The sequence below is a fragment of the Rhea americana genome, unplaced genomic scaffold (assembly GCF_003343005.1).
Source record: "Rhea americana isolate MKP2758 unplaced genomic scaffold, rheAme1 scaffold_324, whole genome shotgun sequence".
Classification (NCBI taxonomy): Eukaryota; Metazoa; Chordata; class Aves; order Rheiformes; family Rheidae; genus Rhea; species Rhea americana.
This window is the reverse complement of record NW_028186451.1, coordinates 156,598-162,861: the sequence shown is the minus strand read 5'-3', so window position 1 is coordinate 162,861 and position 6,264 is coordinate 156,598.

Sequence of the window (6,264 nt, the reverse complement as noted above, 5' to 3'; positions counted from 1 at the left end):
TTCCAGGGATGCACTGATTTTAGACAAGGTGGATAAAAATCACTCCCTGTGGAACTATTTTAATGCTTACTGTCCAATTCCTAAATCCTGCACCAGAGCTGAGTACACCAYGGCTAAGCATGAGGCCAATCTACAGAGATTAAAAAACAGCACCCCAAAGTAATACTCTGCAGCTGCTGTTTCAACATTAGAATTACAGCAGCTGCCACAGCCAAAGCAACACTGCTTGGAATGGGCAAAATGAAGATCTTCATCTACTCCTTCCCATCTTGTGGCTTGCCTGCATTTTTTTTTAACCCTTCCCTTATGCAGTGCAAATAATTCTACCAGAATCTTGTGGATCCAGGAGAGGGGAAAAAATAAATCTGTATTTTAATCTATATTACACAATACAACCACAGCAAACCTCCCCCACTCTCGTCCACCTTCATACAAACATTCTTGTTAAATTAAAAAAAAAGCTATTTTTTGGATATATGCTCAGAGATCCTAGCACAGGTGGACAGTACAGAAAGATTATTTCATCAAGTATTACAAGCAAAGAAACTGTGCAAGCAATAAGCTATGCACTTCTGAGAAGATGAGAAAAAGCTTGAGTTTATGGTCTAGAACCAGCACAGCAGCATTAAAGTAAATTAATATATTTAAATGAATCTATTTTCATATTTTTTCTCAAGTCTTTTGTAAAAAGGGTTTAACTCTCCAGAGTGCCATTTCTGAGATGTGTTCCCATAATGCAAAAGGGAAAAGGCTATGTGCTTTCCAATCCTAGCAAGCAGCAGACATGCATCAGCAACGAGCTGAATAAGGAAGTATTTCCAGAGAGCTTAGATGAAGTCCTTAGTACAATGCCCAAATACCACAAGTCCCTATGGGATCTGGAAGCCATCTACCAACAGAGCTCATAGATGAATGTCAGAGACAGTGTAGGAATGTGAAGTTTCCTTACTGAAACATTCTGGGGTCAGTGCCTGAAGGGAGACAATCTTTGTGTGAACTCATCAGTCTGATGAGGTCAACGGGAAGATGCAGTGTTGTGGCAGCAGGCACAAAAGGTGTATTACCTTCTCGGGGTCACAAGCACAATATCATTGTTTTCAAATGTGTTTTAAAAATTGCACCTTTGCATCTAAACGATGTCTTGCTTTTTATCTGATTTTCTGAATATACATAACATCTGAGTGCTACTAAATACCAGGAACACTAGCATTTAGGTTAGTGAAAATTTGGGACAAATAATTTTTTTTTTTTTTTAGCTGAGGTTCTCAAAGCTCTTGCCAACACAACTGTCTCAGTCCCAGCCTCCAGTGACAGAATTTACACTGAGGCTGGTAGATGCCACTCTGAATACTAACCAAACAGGACCCTGTAATACAAGTAAAGTTAACCCTGTCTTTATGCGAAGCAAACTGAGGTCTTGCCCAAGGCTACAAAGCAAGTCAGTGACAAAATTCCAAAGAAAATCCAAGGTCTTACTTCCTACTCCTATGCTTCATTATTAACATGCAATTACATGCTTCTTACTTTTCACTACAGCGTATCACTGTTCAGCAGCTTTAATAGTAAAATTTGCTTTACTATTTGAAATAACCTTCTTTGCATAAAGAAAATGCTCAGAGAAGTGACTTCTTCAAAGATACACTCACACCTTGCAAGATGTTAAATCTCTATCTGAAAAACTATGCTCCGCAGTTATTCTTTCAATACATAACATAGTCCTTATCACATGCCTAGTCCAGAACACAGTAAATTATTCTCTCAGAAAATTGCTTTCATTACTCACAGATTGTTAAACATCACCTAATGGCAAATTGTTAACTGATGGCTGTTGTCAGAAATTGATTTGCATGCTCATTTCTTTTGTTACACACTGAGTTCTCTTACCTTTTATGTCTACAATAGAACTAAAGATGTAAATATTTTAGGAGGCACTGAATAAATACACATTATTCTAGCCTATTTGCTCTTTTCTGAATCTGTATTTATTTACTTTTTAAAAATTGCTTCTTTTATATTGTAAATAATATTCATTGGCACACCATTACACATCCTCCAGTATTACCTCAGTTGCAAAATACAATTTGATTTCTACCCAGACTTTAGTGCAACCACCTTCTGCCAATAGCCACAACACACTGTCTTCTTGTAAAGGAGTGAGCTTTTAAAGTCATACTGCTTATTCATTCAGCATTGCTACTCCAAATAGTAGGACTGTATCAGTAAGATCTGAGGTCTCTGAAAGAAAAGAGTTACATTCAAACCCCTCATTCAGACTTGGGAAATATTTTTCATAAAGACAACACAGGTTTAAAACCAACTTCTTGTAGGACCTCTGAGTGGCTCCTGTAAAGTGTAAGGATACTGAAATGATGTGCAAGCCATGAAGAGAATGACTTTAACCCGAAGAATGCTAGAATTCCCAGAAGCTCAGTGGCAATGAAAGCAATTACCCCAAAACATAGGCAAWGTTTTGGTGGTTTTGCTGTTGTTGTTTCCTCCACCCCCACAGCTTTTGGAGTTRTTTTTCCTCTTAGTTCCAAGAAGGAAGCCACATCTGTAGTTTGCTGGTGTCTGCGCAATATATTCTTTTATTATGGCGGATCAGCTCCTTGATCTGAATAGTACTGTAGTGAATTAAAAAAGCTCCAAATCACTTCTCTTCTATATGGCTCAGTTATAGCCTTCCACGTAAATCATACTTTTAGGCGTGAAGTAGCACACTTGTGTGCCCAGTGATGAAATGCTGTTCACATATTCAAAAAGAGGAGGAAATGCCTCCCTATTATTTCTTCCAATTACATTCTCAATCAACTACAGYTTGCATTTCTATTTAATAGGCAGATTTTTTTCCCCTAGCATATCCAAAATATTGTTGGCACTCTCATTTCTCACAGTTGATCACCTTGCTACATGCCAAACAAAAATACTGATGTTCTGAATGGCACCTGTATTAGAACTGTTGCTCCTGAAGCACTTCCCTGAAAATTTCTTTGTATTTTTTAGATGAACACAGATACAGAGGTAAAAATGGAAACATACAAAACTGATTATTTTTTTGTTTGAAAACTAGTTTCCCTGCTGCTCTAGCCAGATGGAGAACAACTTAGTAAGGTGGGACTGTACTTCTTGACAGCACTGCTGAGCCAAAGTACCATTTTTTTTAAACTTGAAAACCAGTGCAGTAGATAACGTGCTTTCTAAACAGTTTCAAAGTGAAAACCAATAGGCAAATCATCTCATCTCCCCTAATTTTCTGACGCTCGACTAGTTCATTTTTACTGCCTACATTTCTATTTATTTCTGCTGTCTCTTCCTCCTATTTTTTACTTTTTTTCCCCCCCAAAAAACCTACCTAAAACATGCACAACTTCCCATGAATTCTTTCAAAGCATGCTGCTGAAGGAATATAATCAAGCACTGCAGGCCTCACACTAAGCTCTAGTCAGTGTGGGACATGGCTTTACAAAGAAGAAATGCTGTTCTGACTAAATCAATTAGTATTTAGAAAGCTTATAAACTCTCTTCTGGCAAGGCTGAATTTTTCCTCTGCCCTAAACCTAAATCGTTTGGGAAGAAAAACTGATGTCTCAGTTAATCTAAAATGAGATTGCTCTTTAAATAKAGCTTATTAATAAATACCTAATTAAACCATATTAAATCTACAGATCAAATCCAGCCTACAGCAGGCTTATGTTAGGGATATGATTTTTGGAAACATGCAGAAATGGTCAGCTATGGAAGAAAGACTCACATGAAGTTGATGAAGTCAATCAGAAGCATGCTATTGACTTGAATACACATCAGAGCACCTCAATGGTAAACCTGACCTAATGGCCAGATATCTTTGGCTGCAGTATTGGAGCTAACCTGTACTTTTCTGTATTTATTCCCAGCAATGTAGAAGCCAGAGTTATTTTGACTATCAGTGTTTACCAGCAGATTGGAGTGTTTTCCATTCAKGGTCTACAAGCCTTCCTCTCTCAAAAATCCTAGTAGCTGTAAGAGTCTTTCCAATTAAAACTCAATCTTACAGTCCCTGGAGCAGCATTCAAAAAGGTAATATTAAAAATTTCAGTCAACTCAGATTCTTCAAATATTTTAATTCTGGAATAATTCTATTTCAATTGTTGTCCTTTGCCACATACTTTTTATGCTTTTGTGTTTGAAATATCACAAAAGCCAAAACCTAAATGGATTCTTCCATACAGGTTGAAACTTCACTAATGCAAGAAGTTAGAGGTCCCAATTCCAGCTTCACAGTTGCATAACTCTCTTTGCGTAACTTAAAGTTACTCGTGTTTCCAGAGAAGTTCTGGCTTGCACTACGGTCAATGAGTTTTTCTCTGCTTCCAAGAGGAATTAGACCAAGTCTTGCTCCACCACGAGAGATCATTCAGACAAGCATACTGTGAATCCACTGATGTTGGAGTCAGTCTTGCAGTTGCACATTTTATACAACTGGATAGTCCTATAATCACCAATTTGGGGAGGGGGAAGAGGGGGCTGAGAAAGAAAGCAACCAAACCTGTTTACATAGATTTTTCCAGATGCAGCAAAATTCTTTCCAACCAGTAGTACAGTGTTAAATAACCCATCATTGCTTTATGGAAACTTCATATTGACCACTGCTTCTGCATTTGGTGGATTAACAGCCTGACAAAATATAAGGAATTAAACCTAAAAATTACTATGTATGGTGAGCTGCACGACAACTCCTACATATCACTGTGCTGTTCAATCTAGTTTCTACTATTAATACTAAGCTTCCACCAAGGGTGGCATTTTGTTTTAATCCTGCATTGGGATTTATGGAAACATTCCTTAATTAGGATGAGCCTATTCCATCTTTTTTAAAAGAGGAAACTGAAAACTGGCTACACACCCACAAAATTATCATTACTTCATCAGCTAAAGCTATATCCTATACTGCTCTGATTTAAAAGGCAAACTTATTAAGTTATTAAAAAGGACTAACTTCTAACTTCTTTACATTAACTAATGTCAATATTAAACAAAGATAAATAGCTCAAGAAAAAAGTTTTTTTCCTTTTTGCATGTGCCTTAATATTTTAATGTAATAGAAGTAGACTATCTATCTAAGAAATAAAAAGAAACACTGGCAAATTTCAAAGAGCATTGGCAGAGCGCACACTAAGAAAATCACTTAAGATTTCATCATGGTAAAATAAGATAGCATCAATATTTTAGAATTTGTAACATCTGTTTACAGTCAAGATGATTTTATTTGAAGTACTATAAATTGGCAATTGTTTATCTACAGTAATGGACTCAATTACTGCTTCCCCAGATTATGCAATGAGCATATTCAGTAACTGAGATAATTAAGGAATAAGCATATACTTTGAGCTACAGCAAAGCACTGCCAGCATTAATTCTGCCAAATCAGAAGACATACATACTCAGAGATAAGTCATTTTGCACTTCATTTTTCTATACTTGTTTTTCACTATTCATTTCCAGTAGTGATAATGTATTGTTCCTGATAATAATTATGGTCTGACCACATGCAGTTTGAAGAAATTAGTGCATGACCTTGCAACACTATACAGAATCACAAACATGTCAATAGCAAGGTTATATAGCACTAGAAAAAACACTACATATAAATTTGTATGTTAAATGTGAATAGGCTAATCAAAATTTTAACAGGCATTTTGATTACACAAAGATGTAGTACAAGATACATTAATTTAATAAAAGTCTCCCTCAAAATGTCAGTTTACAAACCATAATTTGTCCTCCAGCCTTTAAATTTGTCCAGAGTATTATTTCCAGTAACTTCTCATGCTCTTTTGCAGGTCCGATGCTTAAGTTGCTGATGGATGCCTTTGAAGGGCTGATCATCCTTAACTTAACTAAAGACCAAATGAGAACAAGAATACCTCACACAGTCAAACTTCCATTATCTAACATTTCTTAGAATTCACTAATTGAGAAAGACAGARTGTCACTGCAGATTAATGCACCTTCTTTCACTTTGAGCACCTGACTTGAATCTAATCTACACAAAAGTGACTAAAAATCAATCTAATCTGACAGTGGTGAAATTATTAGGTATAATTACATGCATTCTCAGATCCTTAGATGGGGAAGGCACTTCTCAGAACCCTTCAGAAGAGGAATTTACATGACTTTTTTTAAATCAAAATAATACAGAAAACATTTCTTTCAATCATGAAAGATGAAAGGTGGTAAAGACAGTTATATCTTCTGTTCATATTATTATTTAATGTTTGCTACAGG